Source organism: Triturus cristatus, chromosome 10, assembly GCF_964204655.1.
Source record: "Triturus cristatus chromosome 10, aTriCri1.1, whole genome shotgun sequence".
Classification (NCBI taxonomy): domain Eukaryota; kingdom Metazoa; phylum Chordata; class Amphibia; order Caudata; family Salamandridae; genus Triturus; species Triturus cristatus.
In genome coordinates, this window is record NC_140593.1 from 98506493 (window position 1) to 98531969 (window position 25477).

Sequence of the window (25477 nt, forward strand, 5' to 3'; positions counted from 1 at the left end):
AGTTAAAATAGGTATGGTATTGCCAGACAATGAACCATTTTATTCTGATGGTATACCAGCCTAAGTAAAAATAGGTGATCCCAAGGGATTATAATGATCCCTAGGTGGATCAGACGGTCGACATGTTTCTTGCTCTATGCCCAAGCGGGTCGGTGGCAATTCATCAGGACCACGTGAGAGAGTGCTCAAAAAATGTGTATCAACTCTACTACATAATTTAGTGATGCAGAAATTATCAATACATCACCATGCAATCCAATTGGGTCCCTAAGAGTAGTGGACCCGTTGTTGCGGTACCCCCATTTGGGACAGAACTTGAAGTACGGGTTCACCTGGCGGCCAGGGAGCGCCTGTCAGGGTGTCGGCGCATTCACGGCCGGAGACCTACTGCGGCTCAGGCTTCCGGGACACAGATATAACCACATAAGCTAGTCCCCTATAATAATCCAATGCCAAATCATCTGTGATGTTTATCAATGCTGTAGCTGGCACTGTAGGCAATCGCATAGCTCTTCCCATCAGTATCTCGTGGGGAGAGAGCCCTGTCCTCCTATCAGGAGCACTACGCAGACTCATTAGCACAAGAGGCAGCGCATCTGGCCATTTCAGCAAAGCTGACGAACAAACTTTTGACACCCTCATCTTGATCGTACCATTCACCTGCTCCACAAGACCAGAAGCCTCAGGTCTGTAACTACAGTGCAATCTCTGATCTATGTTCAAAGCTGTACACAATAACTTCATGATTTCATTATGGAAGTGAGTTCCTCTATCTGTCTCCATCGAGTTTGGAAATCCAAACCATGGGATAAGTTCTCCTCAAAGCAATTTTGCCACTGTGAGACTGTCCCATCTTCTAGTTGGATATGCCTCAACCCACCGTGAAAAGAGACACACGACCACTAAAACATTTCTCAACCTATTGCACCTTGGCACCTTAATAAAATCCAATCGTATCCTATTAAAAGGACCCCCTGATCTTCCAGTTGTGACTCATTGCAACCACAGTTCTCTTTTCAACATTTATTTGTTGACAGGTAACACATCTGTGACACACTGCTTCGGCACTCACTCAAAATGGTGGGTTAAACCACGTTTGCCTGAACACTTGCACCATGGCATCTCTTCCAAGGTGAACTGATCCGTGAATTTGCCTTGCCATTGGTGTCAAGAAACAATTGGGTAATACTGCTCTGTCGTCCGTTGACACCCAAATGCCATCCTCTCTTTGTTCACAGCCTGCTCTAATCCATGAAGTAGCTTCCTCCTCTGGGACCTCATCTTGCAACCGCTTCACCTCATCCCAAGTATCGACTGCAGCTAACATCATGCTGAGCTCTGTCTCTTCTGTGTTTTCTCCTATATATTCTCCATTGAAAACACAAACATGTATAGCACAAAAACGAGACACTTTATCAGAGTAGTTATTACCCTTTGTTACAAAGTCCTCTCCCCTCCGATGGGCTGCACACTTTACAACTCCTATCTCTTTAGGTTTTTGAAAGGCTTCTAGTAATTGGCGAACATATTCTCCATTTCGTATGGGAGTACCAGAGGACGTTAGAAATCCCCTCTGTGACCATAACTGCCCAAAATCATGAACCACTCCAAACCCGTATTGGCTGTCCGTATAGATAGTCACTCGGACACCATTCGAGATTATACAAGCACGTATCAGAGCAATAATCTCAGCCACCCGAGCAGAGTATACTCTTTTCAAACAGGCAGCTTCCACCACCCCTAAGATAGTACACACAGTAAATGCTGCTCTCAAACACCCTTAATTGTCTCTTAAACATGAACCATCAACAAAAAGGATCAAATCAGATTCGGACAGAGGTTCATCGACTATGTCAGGTCTGGGTTTGGTAGATAGCTCAGTAACATCTAGGCAGTCATGCTCTTCACAATCCTCATCTTCTTCCTCTTGCGGAAGGGAAAACAGTGTGGCAGGATTTAAAGTGGTACAGCGTCTTAGTGTCACATTTTCTGAGGCTAATATAACCTGCACATATTTTGTAATTCTGTTGTTCGTTAGATATTGTGTCTTGGTTCTTGTTATTAACAGTTCTACTGAGTGTGGTACATAAACAGTAAGGGAATGACCCATCACTATACTTTCACATCTCTCAATGCTGACACCTGTTGCAGCAACGGATTTGAGACATACGGGCAACGCAGAAGCTACTGGATCTAATGTAGCTGAAAAGTAAGCCACTGGCCTTCGTGCACCTCCATGTGTCTGTACTAGGACAGCTAAAGCACATCCCTCCTTCTCGCAATAAAAGAGTGAAAACGCTTTATTATAATCCGGCATTCCCAGAGCTGGAGCACGACATAGGCTCTCTCTTGGCTCATGGAAGGCTCTCAAGCAATTGTTATCCCATGGTACCGGATCGCTAACGTCTTTTCGAGTCAGTCTCAACAATGGCTTTGCTTGCAAGGAAAAGTTTGGGATCCATTGTCGACAATAGCCGACCATTCCCCAAAACATGCAGGCTTCTTTCTGTGTTTTCGGAGTTCCCATTTGCAAGATTGCCTCAATGTGATCTGGTGACACTCTTCGTTTTCCCTTCTCAATCCGATGACCTACCTTCAGTCAAACAATACTGAAGTTTGTTAGGAGACACTTTGTGTCCATTCTCTGCCAGATGGTTCATCAAAGCCACAGGATCTATTCTGCATGCGTCTTCAGTCTCAGAAGCGACCAAAAGGTTGTCGCTGTACTGCACTAGAACCTATTTCTGAGGCATCACCAACTCTTCAAGATTCTTTTTCAGGTAATGACTAAAGATAGAAGGGCTTTCTGTATGCCCTTGCGGGATACGACACCATGTTAACACACGGTCGTCCATTTTAAATGCGAAAATAAACTGGCTATCTTCATCCAATGGTATAGAGAAAATGCCTGACACAAATCTATCACTGTGAAATATTCTGCCTCACATGGTATCTGGAATAATATAACAGCTGGATTCGGTACCACAGGACAACATGGAATCGCGATTTAATTGACCCTGCGCAAATCCTGCACTATTCTATATTTTCCACTAGTCTTCTGCAGTGCCATAATAGGTGAGTTACAGGGACTTCCTCTTATTTTTTTAAGAATGCCTTGTGTGGGAGGGGCCGGGATGGCGACCGGGACGGCAGCGTGGGCTCCCGGCTCCGTGGACCTCCGCGTCCCGCACGGGTGTCCTGCGTGAGATCCTTGGCCTGCGCTGTATGCCCGTGTTGGTGAATGGGAGCGGCGGCCGATCGTGTGATTCTGGGGCTTCTGGCGGCGGTACCGCCGGAGAGGTGTCCGTTTGGAGTTTGCGGCCTGTGCGGCCCTGGAGCCGGGGCCTCGGGTGGACGGCATGGCCGGGCGGCAGTTCAGCAGCGGCGGCCTTTGGTGACTGGGTGGAGTCGGACTGCCGGAGCGGTGCGAGTATTGGCCTGCATTTCGCCGTGGTCGTTCCTGCCACTGGGCGTGGCGGAGCGAGTCGATGCCCGAGGTGGCGGTTCCGGGATTCTCCGGTGATTGCCTCGGCCTTCGCCGGTGAGCTGCCCGGGCGCCGCCCGTGGCTCGCCCCGGTTCTCGCGGGCTGCTCCCGGATTTTCGCGGGCGCTGGTCCGTTGTGGGGATGACTGTTGCCCGTGACCACACACCGGATATATATTTTTGCCTGCCCCCGGAACCCTGTTTCCAGTGACATGGAACTTGAGGCGCTTGTGCCTGAGTCCCGGTCCCAATCTGGGGTGGACCTACCCGTCGGCCATCTTGATAGGACGAAGTCTACCATCCTGTACACTGGGTCGCAGCAAGATTGGGAGTGTGCGACTATGAGGAGCGTAGCGGAGCGAGCGCCGGGAGCTGTGCTGGGGTACGGTGACCTTCTCGAAGCTCTCGGTGCCCTTCGTTCCGCCTTGGTTCGCGGCGCCTGGGTGTTGGGGAGAAGGCTTGATGGTGTGGCGTCAGCGTCGGAACAGTTGCGGCCTGCCTGTCCCCAGGTTCACAGGGACTTCCTACATTACACACAGGAGGACAGTGTCGTGGCCGCCCCTGTGAATAGTGAAAGGCTGGAAACTCCGGACAGTGTACCAACGTGTGATCGGCTGGCTGTGGGTCTGGTCTGTTCCGGAGGTTTTGGATCTGAGTGGGGGGTGGTGGCCTTGTCCCACGCGCAGCCTCCGGCGACCCAGGCAATATTGAAGCAACGGTCGCCTGCTCTGGCTGATTCCGTCTTCCTGGACCTTGTGTGCAGTGCAGATCCTGGGACAGCACTGGGAAAGACGACCCTCCATAATGCTGACTGTGTCGATATTCAGAGACTTCCACCCTACCTGTGTGTGTCGCTTCTTGGTCTTTTTTGGACGCTCCTCTTCCTTGTAACATTGGACATGGCACTGGGTCGATGGGTATGCATGGGTAGATTCGCAAAGAGTGGCCAAGGATAAGGCTGATCCTTCAGAGGTGGTCATCTAATAGGCGGGCGGGCTCAGGGGTTGCGTGCTCTCACGGCATAACTGTTAGTGTAATAGGTGCATAATGCTCCCAATTTTTCTTTGACATGGTCGATTTTGTGTTGTTTACTGTTTGCTTAGGGGGAAAACATATTGTGCGGGAGGGAGAAGCCGGGGGCATGTTTTGAAGGCCCTCCTCCAGTTTATTAATACTCTCTCTACCCCCCCGTCTGGTGGGGTTTCTTTTCTTACTCCTTTTTCTCTGTTTCTTCTATATTTCGGGTCTGGTTCCGGGGCGACAGGCACACTGCTGGGGGGGGGGGGGCCGTACTCATCTGCAGAGGTGCAGGGTGGGGGGTTGGGGGAGGGGATTCTTTAGTCTTTAACCCTTTTTTCCATGGCCTCCTTTTTCTTCTCTTATTCTTCTTTGTCCTTTTTTTCTGGGATCAGCATGGTAGAACTCCTTCGCTGTTAATCACTGCTTTTTCATGTGTGCCTCAATTTCCGTGGTGTTTTCTGGGTCTTAGGGCAGGGGACTGCAGGCGCAAATGGCCGTGATATTCCTCCACATCCTGAACTTCCTGTTTCAGCGCCATTGACTTGATAGATTGCTGCTTATTGTTGATGCTTATTATTCTGCCTGCCATTTTTCGCTGCTGGGAAACTGTTCGGCACCTGATCCTTCCATCCTCCCTTATTATAAAATGAAAACCTTTTGTATCCAGGTCTCCTACTTGGGCTGTTCAGTGGCCGAGAGTATACTAGCATGGAGATTCTGCTCCCCGAGGTGCTGCCTGTGATAAAATTTGCTTTCTGTTACTCTGACTGCTTAGCGGCCGGCCCCGGGGGTTGTAGGCCCATACTTGTCATTGGTTGAAATGTCAATAAAGGTTTTTCAAAAAAAAAAAAAAAAAAGAATGCCTTGTGTAATCATAGACTCGATCACAGGTATCATTCCAGCCACAGTTTCTGGAGACAATTTATACTGCGGAGTTCGTGGGAATTCAGCATTAAGTTTGATCTGCAGTTTAACAGGTTCAACCCCTCGGATCAATCCTATGTCCTCTCCTGTAAAATCCCATACCTTTAAAGAAACTGAATCCCTCAAATCATGTGGCAGCTCCTCTGCCGTGAGAACCACAAATATTTCTGCACACAAATTCATGTTGGCCATTTTAAAATCTGCATCATCATCACAGGTGTGCAATTCCACACCTCTCGGAGTGCAGGATATGGTACAATTTAGCTTACACAAAAGGTCTCGTCCCAAAAGACAGACTGGACTTGAATTACACACTACAAACTTGTGTCTATCTTGAAATGGTCCTATTCTCACAGCTAACTCGTTTGTCAATGGATTAGTCATTCTCTGATTAGAAACTCCTACCACTTGGATCGATTCTCCAGACAGAGATAAATTGGGGACCACTTCCGAAAGGTAGCAGGATATCCATTTACTTTCGCATCTACAAATGGTCCACTCTGATCTTCTTTTAAAGCTGCACCCAAAGTGCAATCTTCTTGCACCCCCCTCTGATACTCATGAGGGTCTTGAGCTCGGTCAAATCTATCTTGAATTTCAAAATAGGGCATCTGATGATATGTCTGATTGTTCATCGGTATTCTTGCGGATCAAATCCTCTCTCACGCATGAACCTAGGTCTTGTCACAATGTTTAATTTTGCGGGCAACTGTCCCTCTCCCTCATTCTGTATTTGATTTGCTGGATTTAATCAACACTCGCGTTTCCAATGCCCGATTTTGGGGCAAAAATGACACGCAGTAACCCTCTTTTGGTTTGCTAGCCAATCACTTCCTGTACCTGCGTCCATCCCTCTTCCTCTTCCCTGTCCAAGTTGAGGTACCGTCTATTGACCCATTCCTCTACCTCCTCCTCGACCCATTCCTCCTCCAACCCCATACATTTGGTCGGGCCTTTCGGCATTTCTCAGTTGTACCAACATCAACTTCTCTTTCACCTTCTTCTGTGTCGATTCCACCTGATCACTAGAATATTTTCCATAACGCAAAATTTCATCGATCGTTTTATTCTGCCAACAAATTAAATGAGTCTGTATCATTAAACTAATATCAGATTTCAATCCCAATACAATCTTCGAGACAAACTGTCCCATATCCTTCTGCTCAATAGCGTCCAATCCACTATGCTGTTTAAAAGCCACTAACAGTCGCTCGTAATAATCATACACTGACTCTTTAGGTTCTTGAGTGGTACAGTCGATTTTAAGCCAATCAACAGTTTGTGGACCTACCTTCGATTGTAACCAGGTAATCACTTGCTCATATTTCTTTATTATCTCGGGTGAAGGACCATGAGTCACTGGATCTCTAGCTGGTTCTGTAGTGGGCCATTCAACTGCAATTTTACATGCAGTCCATAAATCACCTGGGACTACTATATCAAACAAGGTATTCAAATCAACACACAGCACTTTTGAAATCTTAACAAACCGATCCAGTTGTTTGTACCAATCAGCAGATTTCTCCCTCAACCGAGGAAAATCATTATTGAAAGCTGCCAAATAACTCCTACTCCATGGCACATACCCTCCATTTGGGACTTCTCTCAAAGGGAAATTCCCTGTTGTTCCCATTCCCCCAGCTGGAGGCGGAGTGTTTCCCATACCAATCCTGGCGTTTTTCTTTTTGGCCCACCTTTCTTCCCATTTGTCGAATGCTTTCCAACCTCGCATCCCTAGCACCAATTCCTTGATGTGTGCCTTGAATCCTATCATTCGCTTCTCTTCCAATTCCTTATCTGTGTAATTCAATCCGCAAGTTCCCTGCATCATTTTAGTCTTCGTCAAATTCACCTCGTACCTTCGTGCCAATTGTGACAAGGCATCATTAGCCCTTTTTGCTTTTCTGGTAATGTCCTTAGCTACGAATAGCAATTCGCTTGAATCATAAGTATCAGTTCTTTCTAATGGCAGATTTCCTTCAATTACCTCATTGATTTCTGCTTTTAATCTCACCACATCTAACAAAGGTGCTTTAACTGCCATATGTATCATCTTCTGATCTCTGTCGCTTCTCAATTCCTCTCTGTCACAACTTTGCGCCCTCCTGGGACCCCCATTTTCTTCCATCCTCACAACTGGGCGACTTTCTCTCTCCCAACTTCGACTTCTCCAATGATTTCCTAGACACACAACGTTTGACCCCAACGGTGCTACCCTAGATGCCTCTCGTTTCATCTCTCTTTCTTCATTCTGTATCATTGACACTCTCACCGCTGGAACCCACATTCTGATATCTGATTTAGAATTTGCTAACGCTCCTGTTTGACTTTGTTCTTACCCACTTTCCACCCTTGATGGATCAGCTGTAGCTGGCAGTGGATTACTTGATTCCACTGGCCTCTGAACCATACCCGTTCCACTCATTGTAAGGCTCCCTCCAGACATAGTCTCTTCCCTTTCTCCTGTCTGCTGTTGATATTCACTTATTCTCTCTCCAGGGTTATATACTGAAACCACTGGTCCAATAGTAACTGGTACCGAAAGAGCTTCCGGTAACCGCATGTTACATGCAGATTCTCCTGGCTCATTAGCTGAATACCCTATGCCTCCAGACCCTCCTGGAATACGTGTGACAATCCTTCCTCTTACTCCAGTAGTCTGATCCTCTGAACCCATTCTTCGCACTCCTGACACTTCTTCTGTTTTCTGTATGTGTTCCGATTCTGACTTAGATTCACAAGGAGGAGGGCGTTCTGATAATAATCTGTCAAGAAAACTATCATCTGTGTGGACTATCCTCTTCTGTCTTACTCTTTCCTCCAGTCCCTCCTCCCAACTGTCTACATGGGTACAATCGTTCTCCCTCTATGGTGTCTACTCTCCATCTCTTTAACTGTGCATCCCATCTAGCATCCTGATATGCCTTCATTGCTTTTCACATTCTTCCCTGCGAAGCCTCTCTTTTCTTCGCTATTGACGCTCTCATCCATGAATCTAATGCCTCAAATTGTGTTGGTTTAAGCGGAGGTTTCAGAGAAGACATCACTCCCCTCAGCTGATACAGCACCTCCATTTGAAATGACCCATAGCGAGGGAAAGCCAAATCACCCTCTTTCTCTGTAATTTTATGCCAATTTTGCAACCACACTATGGTATGTAATCCTACATTTGTTGCCATATAATGTGCCGGGGTATCCTCTGGTGGCGCTTCCTCTCCTACTCGAGTTACCACTCCTGTGTCACCTCTAAACAAATCTCGCAACACCTTAAAGCATCTCATCATCAAAATCGATTATTTGCAACCCAAATGTCAATGTTCAACTTCAGACGAACTTCAACCAATCCCAGCGCGGCGTTACATTAACCGACCAATCCCAGCGCGGCGCGCACTGACGTCACTGTTCACTCCTTGCAGCTGCTCACCCGCCTTTACAATTTCACTCATACACTCGCTCACACATTCACACTACCAGTGACTATATAAACACAAGTTATTAAACCAAGTAACTGTTCCTACACAGCCACAATAACTTCACAGTTATATAAAACAAATAATTGTCTGTCTACTAAACGATCGATAGAACATTCTTACAAGAACAATCATCCGCTGTGACCCCCGACCTGCGTTGATCACTCAATCGTCATAGTCCACCCCGGTACCTGAGGCTTTCTACTGCGATTTACTCTTACATACACACAAAGTTCCCTGTCACAAAATGGATCGTCGATAGCGCTTCACGACACTCACACTTTTTGATCAGACAATTACAACTACAAAACTATACCGGTTTCTTGGACTTCTCTTGAGTCCGGTAACCAAACTTCCTGATCTGCACGTGACCAGTAAACCGATAAACCCACAATCACTCAACTAGCATTCCAACTTCGCAAGACATCACACGATTTATTCATCACCGCAACCTAACACATCACTCAGATTCATACTCAAGCTACCACTGTTTCCGCCGCACCGTCAGCATCCGCCGACTTCCAGCACCTTCGCCGTCATCTGCTCCGTCCAAGCTCTTTTATCGTCCGATCCTACTCCTAATTTCTCTTTTTCTTCCCTCTCTTTTAGCAGCAAACCATCCTCTGCTACCATTTGATTACGCCAACTTTCCTTCCCTAATTATTCTACTAATTTACGATTGATGGTCTTTTATTTGCTTGCTAAAAGTGGTAGAGGGGAGGAAAACAATTCAGGTTAGACTTTCAACTGAGGCATGCTCTAAAGGAACACAGACTCCAAATTTCTATTTCGTGGATTTATTATAAGGCCAAAAATAGATGGATATATACGCATCTGAGTATCAAAGTATACAGATACATGAAAATCAATACAGAACCAAGTTTACGAATATAGTTCATCCGGCATAAAAGATGGAGGATAATAAATTCCAGAATCAAAATAAAGCAAAGAACAGAGGCTGCATCTAGTTCTCGTTTCATCTGGAAAGAAACCAAAACAAAAGAAAATATCTTTCCCTGCACTACTCTAACCGAGGGTCACACCTATATCTCTTCTATCATTTTGTAAAGGTGTCAGCACGTGTTGACTTCCTAAGAAGTACTCACGTCAAATGGGTCTATTAGCTTAAGGCTATGGAGCACGCTCTAAGGTGCTCCTTCTCCTCCGAGAATCAGCAGAAGTCCGAACCAAAACTGTCCCTGCGCATCATACAAAAACACAAAGTTCAGCCTACTATACGTCATTGCTAAACTTTTTCTATTGTATCTTTTCAGTAACTTTCCAGTCTTAATAAGTGTTCTTTAGTTGCTTTCAGTGGCCTTGGTTCCCAGGCAAGTCAGACACGAAAGGTGTCCTCCCTTCTTGCCTTCCAGACTTTGTTCAAAAACATTCCGGGTATCTCCTTAAATCTAAAATTAACGAAGTTGCATTCTGGCACCTGCAGGAGGATGAGAACACGCTATCTTCGAATACAAAAGGGATTCATTTAATTCTTGTGCAACCTAAAAGAAACGAAATTGTCAACAACTTGCAGTTGGGCCTTCTAGTTAGGCAATTTAAACTAACATGGTTACATTGCATTGCACGAGTATCATTTCATCTTGCACATTATACGTACAGGAATTTCGACTGTCTCTAATACATGTAAAATCCTACTTGAATATGCACACTTCATTTCTCAATGTGAATATAAACGTTGATTCGTTGGCTAAATGTCTCTTAATAATCGTAAACACTGCAAACGATAAAATATTATTGTGAGTGCATTTTTATCATGAGTATAATGCACCCCTACAATTTAGAGTGCTGAAAGCGCTCTATCACTGTCTGCTCCCAACATACTTTATGGTACAATATAATGCCAGTTAATTCATGCGCTCTGAAAAAGTTTAAAACATCATCATAATATGCTTTAACATCTCAAAGCCTGCACCCATAACCAGTTGCACATAGCAAGGGCAAAACACTGTAGCTTTACTCTCTTGCCTTAAGCAAGAGTCATGTGCAACAACCAACCAGGAGAAAACTCTTGCATAAGCCCTCCCCCGCAGCCCTGTCAAAGTGGAGAGGGGGGTTTCACTGCACGGCTGGGTGTTTGCTGCTACAAGTTGTGGGGCGAACAATGAAGCAACCAGTCGATAAAAGTATGTGCGCTTTACCAAGGGGCCCTGTTAAAAAGACTTCAAGAAATACAGAAATCGTGCCAACATTCACAGTGGCGGCTCCACCATGGGAGCGTCGCCCCACTGCTTTCTCGCAGTGCGAGAAGGCAGAAACATAAAATGGTAAAACTACCATTTTCCGTTTCTGCTTATGGCATTGCGAGGAAGCAGAAGTGCCTGGAGTGCCTGGTTGTGGGAGGGCGGGTGGGCGGTCCCGCTTGAGGGCAGAGGGGGGAGTGGCTTGCCCACTGTTGTGGGTACTGACTGTTTGGTCGGCCCCAGGGCCGAACAAAGCAGTCATGCGCACTCCCCCTTTTTCTCTATATAGGCTGCTGCATGCAGCCTACATAGAGAAAATGGCCCGGCTGGGGTGCTCTCCACTGCGCCTTACCAATCACAACGCTGTCATTGCAGCGTTGTGATTGGCTTAGGAGAGCGGGAGGAGGGTGGCTGCCTACAATGCGCGGGACCCAGGCCAGGAGCAGAAGCAGCGTGGGACCCAGTCAGGTAAGTTTTCTTTTATTTTTTTATTTTTAACGTCTCTCCCGCGCGACCTCCCCTACCCTCTCCTTCCACGAGTATTGCTTGCCGCGACTGCTACTTCTTCTGCCTGCGGTGCTCTGGCCTGCAAAGTGCAAAAGGAGGAGGACCAACAGTAACAAGTGTACGCCGTGTCTGTGGCACCGTGAGCATACATCAAAACGAGGGAAACGAGGAAAGGGTCAAGCATCAAGGAAGCGCGCGCGCTCCACACCTTGTCTACTAATACGGAGTTACTGAGGATAAATTGATTGTCCACCTCTAGTATGCTGCGGGTTACAGTACACCAGTCTGGGTATTTAGTAGGGTGTGGATCACCTGTTCCTCCGCACACTGGCACAAAACACACCCTGGTATTACTGGAGGGAGAGTCGTGCAATTGCTGCATGCCTTTTATTAGTGAGGGGTCCTCGGCTAAGAATAGCAAAGGATGTGTGATATAGGAACGCGGGCTCTGCGTGGTCGCGAACAGGAGGCGCAGCGGGTCACAGATTGGGGTATTATCATGTAATGCAAATGTTGTTTGTAATGTAAATAGTCCACCAGCTCTGCAAGCGCAGTTGGGGCATGTGGTTAAAGGGTTCTCCTCGGTGGGAGAGATTAGGTGGATTTTGGGGGAGAGAGACACTGTATGACTGAGACCACTGTAGTTAACAGAGAGAAGGAGGCACAGGCACTGTAAAAAAAACAGTTTTAGAGTGCGACATTGCCATCTCAAAATGGGGACTGCAATGTGTGAGGCCCGTTGGCTGTAAAAAAAAATATATATATTGTTTGCTGGAATTTTACACAGATATTCTCTGACAGTGGAGTTGAATCTGGAAACGCACTGTCGCGGACGTGGGGGGTAAAAGCTAGCGGGCGAAATGCAGACCCAAGAAGCACACCTGGTGTACGTGTAGAAGGCCTAGTCAAGAAACAGCCGTCCCTGGCTCTGTGCCACCTGACCGTGTTACATAATTGGGCAGCGTTTACTTGAACAAAAGTGTGGCACTGAATGCAACACAGGCAAGGTTCAGAGAGAGAATTACTTGTGACTAGAGAGTCACAAGGACAGGGGATATTACCTTGGGCTGCATTCCTGCCCAGGGGAGCTGACTGTGATCAGTCACGCTGTACTCCTGTCTCAGTGTGGCCCATGTTACGGCTGCAAAAAGTGTTTTGCCTTGTATTGCGATCGCGAATGATTTTTTTTTTTATGTTTGAAATGCTTTATTGAAGAAAAGTATAATGAACAACAAAATACAGATCATACAGAGAACATTGTCGATATAGAATCAAAAATAGAAAAAACAGAGGATCATCATGTGGTAACATAAGAAACCTGAAGGAAGATTAAAAAGCATTTTGTAAAAATTTTAAAGGCAACCAGGAGGAAAAGGGGGAAAGAGGAGAAAAAAGGAGGAAAAGGAAAGGAAGGGAAAGGAAAAAGAAAAAGATAAATATGAGGCATTAGGAGAAGAATAGATAACGAGATCAGACAAAGACTAGGTAGGATAGAAACAGCAAGAAAGCCAAGGATAGGGAATAGTTGAAAGGCAGGAAAGACAAATGCAAATGTAAAAGATACAAGAAGGGTAAAAGGAGAAGAAGAAGAAGAAGGACAGAGAAAGAGACACTTATGGGGGTTTAAAATTCTCAGAGGATAAAGGAGAGATAGATTTCAGAGCCATGTGGTCAAGATATGTTGTGAGAGGCAACCAGAATAAATCTCTATTGAGGGTAGGAGTGGAGGCAGCGGCAAAACGGACATCGAGCCTATGGTAATGACAGAGAGAATTCCACCAACAATGTATAGAGAGCTTAGAGAGATCCTTCCAGTTAGAAGAAATGTGTTGAAAAGCCAGAGCCAACATAAGATCTAATAGACCAGAGGAGTGAGAAGAAATATCGAGAGTGTCAGAAACACTACCTAAAAAAAGAAGAGGGATAGAGTATGGAATAGAGATAGAGAATAGACGAGAGACATAAGACCACACCTGATCCCAAAGTGCTAGAACAGAAGGGCACAGAAAAAGGAGATGAAAAAGATCAGCATTAGGGGCAGAACAGGTCCAGCAGGTAGAGTCCTTATCAGGAGAAAAGCGAGAAATAGAAACAGGAGAGAGATAGAGTCTGTGATATAGAAAGAACATAGATTGAGTTAGTGAAGCGGAACGGGAAATTTTTAAGGACCTGGCCCAAACTTTATCCCAAACAGCTATAGGCCAGTCACAGCCCAGATCCAGCTCCCAAGCAAGTTCCAATTTAGATTTCGGGCGGGTCGGATTGGGGGAGGAGAAGAATTTATAGATGAGAGAGGCTTTAGGTAAAGTAGACAAGATCTGAAGAAGTGAGGAATGAGATACGGGAGAGGATGACAAGGGAAGTGAATAATAAACATCAAGTATGATGGCCATGAGGACAGTAAATCTGCGGAAAAAAGACTGAGGGCAATGAAACAGAAGTCGGAATCGAGGAAAAGAAAATGGGAGAAGACCATCGAAAAGTTGGTTAACCCACATCAGACCCTTTGATCTCCACACAGTCCAACAAATAGGACGATTATTGAGGAGAATAAGCGAATTATACCAGATAGGGGAGGCCAAAAAAGATTCACGAGAAACCGGATCAGGACGGACCAGAGCATGTAAAAGGGAGGAGGTGTGCTTGAACAGGGGTAGAGGAGTGGTTAAATTCTTAGCAGAGAAATGTATAATTTCAGATAGAGAGAAAGGAGAGAGGAGCGAGCGTTCAATAGAGAGCCAAAGAGGAGCAAGAGGGGAGGGTGCGAGAACAAGCCAATTAGAAGCCTGACGGAGAGAGAAAGATTTATGATACAGACGGAAATCCGGAAAATTGACTCCGCCATTGGATTTCGGTTTACGAAGAGCAACTAGAGCAACTCTCGATTTTTTATGATTCCATAAAAACTTAGAGAGACAGGAGTCGATGCGTTTGAAATAGATATCAGGGATATGTATGGGGAGCATGGAAAAGATGTATATAAGAATGGGAGAAATCATCATTTTGATCGAATCCAGCCGACCCCACCATGAAAGAAAGAGAGGATTCCAAGAAGAGAACAACTTATCAATACGGGATAATACAGCAGACATGTTCAACCGAATAGATGAGGAGATGGAGCTAGAGAACCAAATTCCAAGGTACTTAATTTTAGAGGAGTTCCATGCAAAGCCAGTGGTCGAAAACTGATGAGGAAGACAAAATTTGGTAAGAGGAAGGATCTCGGTTTTATCAGAATTAATCTTGTAACCAGAAACTTGGGAAAAGGAGTTAAACTCAAGCAGTAAGGCCGGAATGGATTGGTCAGGATCAGAAATGAACAAAAGAATGTCATCTGCATACGCAGAGAGTTTCAAATGAGTCTTGTTATAAGGGAAGCCAGAAATAGAAGTGTTATTTCTAATAGACGTAAGGAATGGCTCTAAGGCTAGAACAAAAAGTAGAGGGGACAAAGGGCAACCCTGACGGACGCCGCGCTGTAAGGGAAAATAGGGGGATAGTTTACCATTAACTAAAACAGACGCCTTAGGGGCAGAATAAAGTAAAGAAACAAGAGAAATAAAATTAGGGCCAAAACCGTGCCAGCGCAAGGAGGCAAACAGAAAGGACCAATCTACTCTATCAAAAGCTTTCTCAGCATCAACCGAGATAGCGGCTAAAGAGATGTTGAGAGAAGGTACCTTATTTAGAACATTGAGGAAAAGGCGGGAATTATCCGAGGTAAGCCTGCCCTTTACAAAACCACACTGTTCCTTACCAATGAGATGCGGGAGAAGAGGATCCAAGCGCAAGGCAAGAAGTTTAGCAAATAATTTATAGTCTACATTAACAAGGGATATTGGATGGTAATTTTTACAGAATTGGGGATCACGACCCTCTTTAGGTATAAGGCAGATCGTAGCCTCGTGAAAAGTACCGGCAGCTGTGCCAGAGGTAAAGAAGGATTGGAAGAGGGAGAGAAGTTTAGGAAGCAAAAGGTCTGAAAAATGTAGATAAAATTCCACAGAGAAACCATCCGGACCCGGAGATTTACCCTTAGTCAGAGACGTTAAGGCTCTATCCAGTTCGGTAATAGAGAGATCAAGTTCCAGATCAGGGAAGTTAAGATGAGAAGTGGAGGGGGCAGGAATTTTATCTAAGTAGGATTGAATAAGAGAGGGCGAGGGGGGGGATTCAGGAGTATAAAGAGATTGGTAGAAACCTTGAAATTGGGCAAGTATATCCTGCTCCTTATGCAAAAGAAGATTATCGGTGGAATAAATCGAATCAATCGAGTTACGCTCCTTGCGAGACTTAAGGTAGTTGGCTAGGAGTTTACCTGATTTGTTGCGACCACCGTAGTAGCGGGCACTGCTCCGAAGTAATATTGAAGAAGCATTATCAGTAGTGGTTTTGTTAAAATCGAGCTTGGCGCGTATAAGGTCTGGTAAAACCGTTTTAGTAGAAGAAGTGTAGAATTTATGCTCCAGGGATTTAATATGGGAGAGAAGGTCTTTCTGTTTCTTAAGGTAGCACTTCTTTTTCTTTGAGACAAAATCAATCACAAAACCGCGAGCGGTAGCCTTAAAAGAGTCCCAAATAACATGAGGGGCTAAAGAGGGATCAGAATTAAGTAGAAAGAATTCCGTAGCAAAAGAAAGAAAGGAAGAGGAAAAGAGGGGATCCAGAAGAAGAGAGTTATTGAAACGCCAACGAGAAGATTTGGGAGGAGGAGGGAGAAGATCAAGAACTGTGACAATGGGAGCATGGTCTGAGATAACTATCGGCTCTATAGACGAGGATAGGAGATTTTGAGAAAGAGACTGAGAAAGGAAGATGTAGTCAATCCGAGAGAAAGAGGCATGAGGAGGTGAAATGAAGGAATAGTCCAGAGAGTCAGGATGGGACAGTCTCCATGAGTCAAGAAGGTGAGATTTAGAGATGGTGTCAAGGAATTGCATATGTGATTTGTGGGGAGTGAAGCGGGCAGAGGATTTGCGGTCAAGAAACGGGCAACAATTTGATTACAATCCCCCCCCCAAAATGAACAGGGAATCACTGTATTGAAAACATTTAGAAGTTATTAGAGGCCAAAAATTACAATCGGGATGAGTGGGGCCATAAACATTAAAAACAGTCAAGGATACAGAATCTATTAACAGCTTAACAAGGACCCAACGGCCATCAGTATCATTCTCTTGAGAAAGAACTTTGCATTTGAGTTTCTTGTGACACAAAATGGCCACACCATTCTTTTTATTAGATGTAGGAGAGAATAAAACCGTTCCCACCCAGCCTCTCTTTAGTTTAAGAGACTCCGCCTCAGAAAGATGAGTTTCCTGTAAAAGAACTAGGTCAGGAGTATAAGAGGCTAGGTGGGAAAGCACTCTCTGTCGTTTAATAGGGCTAACGAAACCTTTCACATTCCATGAAATAACTTTGAATTAAAAAACAATAAAATGTGCAAGGAACACAGAAAAGGCATGAAACCAAGAACGCCATAAAGGACGACAACAAGTGAATGAGGGAAAAGAGCAAGACAAAAGAAAGTCAGGAGATACAGTAAGAGAAGAACAAAGAATGAGGAAGGAGGGGAAGAGAGAAGAAAAAAGAGGTGGAAGAAGAGACAGTACATATCCAGAACGGATGACTGAGGAAAACATACCTGAAGGGGGAAGGGAGATGACAAAATGACGATGGGGTATGGGAGGATTCGACAAGAACGGCCTCCTAAGCCGGAGAGCAACACACACCGCACCAGGACGGAATACGTGGAAGACGAATCGTATGAGACGGAGAGGAATACGAAAGGGTGTATCGAATAATCTAAGGGAGGGAAAAAGAAACGTGTTATACAAAAGTCATGTTAAGATAAACAGCACAAAAGCAGACACTATATGTAAAACAGAAAACCCAGACAACAACCACTATATAATCACATCAAGCAGGAGAAGAATCAAACCAAGGAGAGAATATTTCAGCAAAAACCTGCAAGGAGAGAAACAAAACAGGTAAATAATCAACCAGTAGTAGGATTGGATGTATCCATGCCAGCATTGGTCTGAATGTGAATAAAATTCTTGAGTTCAGCTGGATCTTGGAAAGTCCAGGTGTTGTTTTGATGAGTTACTTTGAAGGTGCAGGGGTGAAAAAGGCCATATCTAGCTCCAATGGAGCGCAGAGGAGCACAAAGGGACAAGAATTCCTTTCTTCTGGCAGCAGTGACACTAGAGACATCTTGAGAGAGAAAAACTCTCTGACCCATCCAGGACACTTGGCGTTTCGCTCGAGCTGTAGAGAGGACCAGAAGGAGATCAGTAAACTTGAGGAAGAGAATGATGACCCCTCGCGGTTTGGTTGAGGAGGAGGAGCGAGGGCCAAGTCTATGGGCTCGTTGGATACTGAGAGAGGTAGTAGTAGGAAGGTCCAGGAGTTTCAGAAGGAAAGAGGAGAAAAACGTGACAGGATCATCTCCCTCCAAGGATTCCGGAAGGCCATAAACGCGTAGGTTGTTTCTCCTATTCCTGTTTTCCAAATCTTCAGTGTGCTGTTGAAGGGCGAGAAGAGACTTTTCCAGAGAGGAGATGCGTTGAGAGTTTGACTGAATCTCTGTAACCTGCTGCTCCACAGAAGAAACACGAGCATCCATCGTTGACCATTTAGCCTCAAAAAGCTGCATCTTAGTGTTAGTCTCCTCCACGAACGGGCGCAAAGCGCGGATCTCCTCAAGTATCAACTCCATAGATATAGGGGATGGAGATGACTCAGATGGAGGAGGAGAGGAGTCCTGCTTCAAGCGCTTAGGTAAGGAGGCAGAAGGAGAAGACTTGCTGGAAGTAGGATGTGATGGAGAAGAACGGGTGGAGGACATTGTCGCCATTTGATCTGTGGGAGGAGGATGAGGAGAATGACCTGCCGCTGAGGAAGAGGCGGAGGAAGGTGGAGTCTTCGAGGGCACAAAGACAAACTTTGGGTTGCGTAACTTGCCCATAGAAGCCTGAACGTGCCAGTGACAGGGAGGCAAAGAGGCAATCCAACACAACGACCTGCACTCAAAAAGCAAAAAATGTCTATATGTCCGGTCTGAAGAACCCAGCGGTCAGCAGGAGCAGTGAAGGACACCATCAAAAATCATGAAGAAACCTCGGACGCCTTGAGACTGAAGTAAGCTGTCAAGGAAGAGAACAGCGCATGTGGTAGGCTGCGAGGGAAGCATGAAGGCAGAGGTCACTCAGGAAGCAGCGTCGACATGAGGAGTAATTTGCAAACATAGCGCACTGGCAGGACGCAAAACACACAGGAGAGGTCCTTAGTTGCTAAGAGTAAAGTCCAGTGTCTGGAGGAAGAACAGGAAAAGCTTGTCTGCAGTCACCTCAGCGTCGCGCACACATCGCACATATTACAAAATGGCGGACGCGCTGAGGGACTTACATCGAGAGGCATGAATGGGCGAAAAACTGCAGGAAAATGAAGTCTGGCAGTCACATCCTCAGCACGAAGTCATCCGCTTACAGGAGCCACAAGAAAACCGCCGAAATGGTCGCGGATAGCAGCGGAGAGATAAAAAGTCCGCCGCGGCGCGGGAGAGCTCCGGTCTCAGGCGGCCATCTTGTTCGGCGTCCAAGCCACGCCCCCGCGAATGATTTTTAAAGCTGCAGAAACTCACTCTGGAGTTCTGGCAAACCTCTCCGTTCTCTCCCTTCTTCTTCTTATCCCTGCTCTCTCCCTTCCTCTCTCTATGCTCTCTCCCTCCTCTATGCCTCATCTCTTCTTTTTCTCTCCCTCCTCCAGCCCCACATAGACTGACTCCTGCCACTCATTCATCAAGTGCAGGTGGGTGGGTTGTCCATAGCGCCAGCTTCGCTCTAACACACTAAGGGGCATATTATCAAGGACGGCGTTAAAATTATCGCCGGTTTAGCGGCAGAAAACACATATTATCAAGCCCATTATCGCCGCTTTAGCGGCAGTTTTCTGCCGCTAAACCGGCGATAATTTTTAACGTCGTCCTTGATAATATGCCCCTATACTCTCTAGGCGCTAATACCTCTCAATTTACTGAGATAGGGCAGGTGAGCCGTCCATAGCTCGGACCCAGCCCTCCTCTTGCCCTGTGTCCCGCTGCTCCCTGTAAACGTAAAAGCAGCAGCACTGCAAAGAATGATTAAAGCGCCAAATGCACTGTGCGAGCAACAGTAATAAATCAGAAAGAATGACGGTATCATCATGTGAATGGAAATTAAATCTCAGACCTCCCTTTGTAGTTGTCTATGCTTTGATGCAAGGAAAACAAGGATTTGATTTCAGCAGAACTGCTGAGCTGTGAAGCCCCCAATGGGGGTTTCTTCTAGTCCAAGGTAGGCCAGTTTAAAATGTTGGCAACTGGTTTGTTTGCTGGGAGCGCCAATGACATTCGCGAGCTACTTATCTTTAACTTGCATTTTCAAGAGAAGCCCATGTGCTGTTAAATGAAGTGTAACATGTGCGTCTGGCGATTATTTTCAATCCTATTGTTTTAAAATAATGCAGTCAGGCTAAATGGATGCATGGGTGGAAGCAGGAATGAAGCACGATATGGGACAGTTTTAAATGTGTTTAATTATTTCAAGACTACATATTCCTAATTACTTCTATAAATATTCTTGCTTTCTGAAATGTGCTTTAACTTGCACAATTTGGTCCTTTTTGTTTTGTTCTTCTTCAAAATCTCCTTGGCGTGAGGGTCCCGCAGTGCCCCTTTAGTCAATCAGGCTCGCTTGCGACACAGCAGACATTCAGAACCTTCCTTTACGGCACACCACTTTCAAATGTCACCAGCCGCCACTGAACATTCATTCAGGGATGCGCTGTCACTCTTTCCACTTGGATAATAAGCCTAAAAGTACTTCGCAAGAAGCTTCCACCCCATCGAGCGCCACCATTATCAGACCCTAGGCCCCTAGTGACTTATCAGAACGGTCGGTTCGGATGCATGCGGATGGAAAACAATGCGCATCAGAGCTTTCGCAATGGAGGGGCAGTGTCTCGAGGAAGAATTTCATTAAATACATACGGCCTGATAACACTACACTGGAGAGACTGACACCAGTGTAGTGTTATCAGGCTGTATGTATTTAATGGAATTCTTCCTCAAAATCCAATAAATGCTGTTTTTAAAAAAAATATTTAATTATATAGCGCAAACTCACCCGAAGGTATTGGCGCTCTTTACATGAGCACCAGTTACGTTACCGAGACGATATACCACAGAAAAAGGGAGACTGAGTATGTGCTCTCAGCGGCACTTCAGGAGAGACGCCGAGTCAGTGCTTCATCACCATGCACATCAGTCCCGTGAATTCCTCATTACTTGATGTATTTAATCCACTGACAGCAAAGCCTTCACTCGCTCTGCAGGCTTTTTGTTTCACTTTCGTAGCATTTTCCATGAGCACCAGTAACATTACACAGTGACATATTTATATTTTTTGCAGACACAGGGAGATTAATCGGCAGCTCTTTTAAAGACATTTAAGTAATGTCCTGAGCTGCCGAATAATCTCCTTGTGTCTACAAAAAATATGAGACTGTAATTGTGTAATTTAACTGGTTCTTTTGGAAAGCAGTGACGAACGAAACAAAAAGCGGAGAGCGAGCTGCTGCTCATGCGTGGCTTGATGCGAACAAAGAGCGACTCCAACCGGGATCCCCAGAGCGAGAGGGCGTGGCTCAGCAGTCAGAGCTGCAGACTTCGGAGCTGGGGATCCATGTTCGAGCCTCGGCATCGGTTCGACATCCTGTGAATGATTGTGGGCAAATGTTCGCCCTAAAATACAGAAAAAAATAAAAAGCATTGATCGGTATTGGAGGGGTGGGGGGCCCACACATGCACTATTGTGGGAGGGGTTGGGGTGGAGACCACAGGGATAATTAAGTGAGCAGAGGCTGGCAGGAAAAAACAAGGCCAATCCCACCTAAAAATGAAGCCCAAACCAAACTATCCTACCACAAAAAGTCCCAACTAACGCAAACATCAAAAAGCCTAAATAAACCTAAAAATATTACAACAGAGCTGGAAGCACTGCAGGGGAGGCATCAGTAAAGTAACTGTGGCATAAAGAGGGGATGTGGGAGTAAGAAAGCTACATTTAAACACGAACACTAACAGAGCAGGAAACCACGAAAGAAAAAAGTCCCTCAGAGAACAGATAAAAAACCACAGTGGAATGAGACAGTACTTAGTCCCTGCTGCATGGGAGGAACGGAAGAGAGAAAGGAGGGACAAAGAGGCAGGACTGACCACTAGCAAGCAAGGACTTTTGAAGTACACTGACATAGACAAATGAAAAGCTGGGGGATGGCTTTAACCCAACATAAGAAATTACAATAGGTCTCGAATGCTCGACCTAAAAAGGTGGAACATGCACCAACCATTAGCCCTTTGGAGGCTACGATTTTTTAATGACATGGAAAAAAGCCAATCCAAAGCGTGGAAAGAGTCTGACCCCACAAAGTCCATACAGCAGATCACCTGACAGCGCAAGAGCTGTCTAGGCTCCACATAAAAGGAGTGCAGGTGTCAACCACCTCCTGCAAGCACCAGCTCCTAGGATTGGTCTCAGACCACCTACCACTGATCTTGTGTTAAGATGCTAAATTACATTATTTCAATCCTGTTTCATAATTTTTGGGGAACTTTTAACTTGCCTCAAAATAGCCCAGGAGGTAAGTTAGAATATTGCATTTGGTGACTCAAACTCTGCAAAACCTCTCCTGCCTCGAGAGTGCATTTGAAGATAGAAAGAGGATTAGAGGGCTAGAAAGCCAGCCAGTACTGGAGGTCCAAGTCACTGAAAAGCTCATGCAGTTACAACAATTCCAATAGGCGTATTTGCATTACAGACCACGTGATCAGGCACGGGCAGCAGGACTTGACTCTCAAAATAGTCACAATTTCTTTCCTCCTATGTCTGCAGTACATTTCCCACATCAAATCACATGCAATTTCCCATCCTCCTCTCTCGTTTCTACTGCTTTGTTCTGTAAATGAACAGAGAATGTTTGTTAATATGTGTTGTAAGTAAAAGGTGCAGGGCCCGATTTACCTGATTGTCATGCAGCGAAGTGCAGCAGCCGCAAATGCTGTACTGTGTGAGGAGAGAGCAGGAGAGCGCCATATTTACAGAAATATGGCACTTTCGTCCCCTCTCCCTAGCGCCAGCACAGAAATGTGGAAAAGGTGTCTCTGCAAGTCTAGCATAGGATTGTACTGGAAGGATAACCTTCCAGTAGAAAACACTATGCCGAGACTCCCTTTAAACCTTGTCCACCTTGCATGTGTGCTGTACAGTGCAGCACACATGCAAAGTCTTAAAAGAAAGGAGAAATGAAAGCATTTCTCTGTGATAGTGCCTGGTTGAAGTGGGCGCTACTTTCTGATGCTAAACCTTGTCTACTTTTTTAAGTAAATATGGTTTAGGGTCAGAAACCTTTGGTGGTTGCATGGGAACACTCATGCACCACCTATAAGAAGCCGCCTTGGCGTTAAGTAATGCAAAGCAGCGCGCTGCTTTGCATTTCTTTCAAGTTATTTTCCAGCGTAAAAATAGGTGAAAAAAAGATTTTGCTTCATTTTGCGTCACTTTTGTGGCGCAAACACGACGTTAAATCCTAGTAAAAAGACCCCACACTGTTTTTGAAATGATAAAACAAAGAATTTGAAGTCTGTTAATACAAGGCCATTTGTTTTTTATTTTTATTTTTTAAACTATTTTTATTGGGTACATGACTTGTTAGCTTAATGCATACAATAAGGTCTTGTGTACATAAAATTAATATTTTCAGTTTACAGTTCTAGCCACCGTTATACATTTCTGTAACATAATATATACAATAAGTTGTTTTGCATTTTCATCTTTGGTTGTTAGCTAACCTCCAATGAGGGTTCCGTTAGTGGTAGTGCACAGATGCCCCCTCTAAATACATTCCATTTTCCCCATTTCCATTCCCATTTCTTAGGACATCCCCGGTGAACATATGCAGCCTTCTCAGCAACCATTGCACTATCCATATCGCCACACCATTCCTCTGGGGTCGGAGTTTGTTGTGCCCCCCAGTGCTTAGCAAGGTTCCGCTTGGCTATCATTATTCCTAGTGTTGCCCATTCTTGGGCTGCGTGGGTGAGATCTGTAGCATCCCATATATTTAAAAGACATTGTTGGGTTCTGGTGGTACAAGGGCCCCACTAACCTATGTTATCGTGTTCATTATCGCTTCCCAGTATGCTACAATGGCTGGGCAGCTCTATATTGTGTGATAGAATGTGCCTATTGTACCCCATTGTCGCAGGCAGAGTTGGTTGTTGTTTTTTTCCATCTTATGTAGGGTTATTCTAGTGAAGTATGTTCTGTGGAGCATTTTAAGTTGTATAAGGCGTAACCTTGCAGATATGGCCACTTCTCGTGGGGACCCAATCGCTTCCTGCCAGTCTTCGTCATCTAGTTTCACTATGTCGATCTGCCATTTTTATCTGTGTAGCGTCTGGTTGGTTGTTTATAATTTTACGGTAGGCTAGGGATATGGCTTTTTTATCCATCTGCTCAGTTATTAATCTATCCTCCAATGGAGAAGCCTCCGGAAGGATAGTGTCTGGTGGTATGACTGCCTCGAGTGTGTGCTTGATTTGTAAATAACGAAACCTTTCTGTGGGTGCCATCTCATATTGATCCTGTAGTTGAGCAAATATTTGAACCTTTCCCTTAGTCCAAAGGTCTCCCACCCCTGAGATCCCAATTGCATCCCATTGGCAAAATCCTTTGTTGTTGCCGAGTTTACCCAGTTGTTTGTTTTCCCAAAGTGGGGTGACCTGCGTTATCTTGTTCTCCCAGCCCAGTTTTCGGAAACTGTGTACCATATGTGAATTGTATGCGCAGTGGGTCCCAGGAAAGTTGTTTTTCGGGTTTTGTTGTAAAGTGCTGGGTTGATTCCTCCCTCTCCTAGGGCATGTCTATCCATTCGGAAAGCGGGGTCAGTTTGGGGGGGAAGTGAGCCACTGATTGATCACGATCAATTGGGAGACCCAATAGTATGTTTGTATGTTCGGGAGTGCAATGCCGCCTTCATAACAACTTTTGACTAATTTATTCATGGCTATTCGAGCTGGTTTCCCACCCCAAAGGAGGCTACTCACTTCTGATTCTATTGCACAAAAATAGGATGATGGAAGTAAGAACGGAGTGTTTTGTAAGGCGCAAAGGAATCTGGGGAGTGCCATCATTTTGAAGAGTGCCGCTCTCCCCAATAACGTCAGTGGAAATGAGTGCCAGTGTTTGGCATCTCAATGTAATCTTTGCAGGGGCACTAGGAGGGTTTTGTTCATAAAGTCTCCTGAGTTTGAAGTGATATGGATCCCTAAGTACTTAAAGCTGTCTTCCACTATCTTTACCTCACATCCTCTAGGCAATGTCGGCTGTAGGCCATGCAAAACATATATGATTGTTTTATCCCAATTGATGGTATACCCAGAGTATTTCCCATATGTTTTGCAGATATTTAATAGTCTATGTAGTGATCGTTTGGGAGATGCCATATATAATAGGACATAATCGGCGTACAACGATATACGGTCTTTCCATCCTTCTGCCCACCTGAGTCTACAGATTATAGGATCTCTTCTTTTCCAAGATGCCAGAGGCTCCAGTACAGGGGCGAAGAGGAGCGGTGACAAAGGACAACCCTGTCTCGTTCCACGCCCCAAGGTGATTTCATAGGAGACATGCCCATTTGCTACTATGTGAGCAAGTGGTTTTGTGTATAATAGTTTAACCCAAGAGCAGAATTTAGGTCCAAACCCTATCCGTTCAAGAACCACGAAGAGGAAGGGCCATTCGACCATATCAAAGGTCATGCGTGCG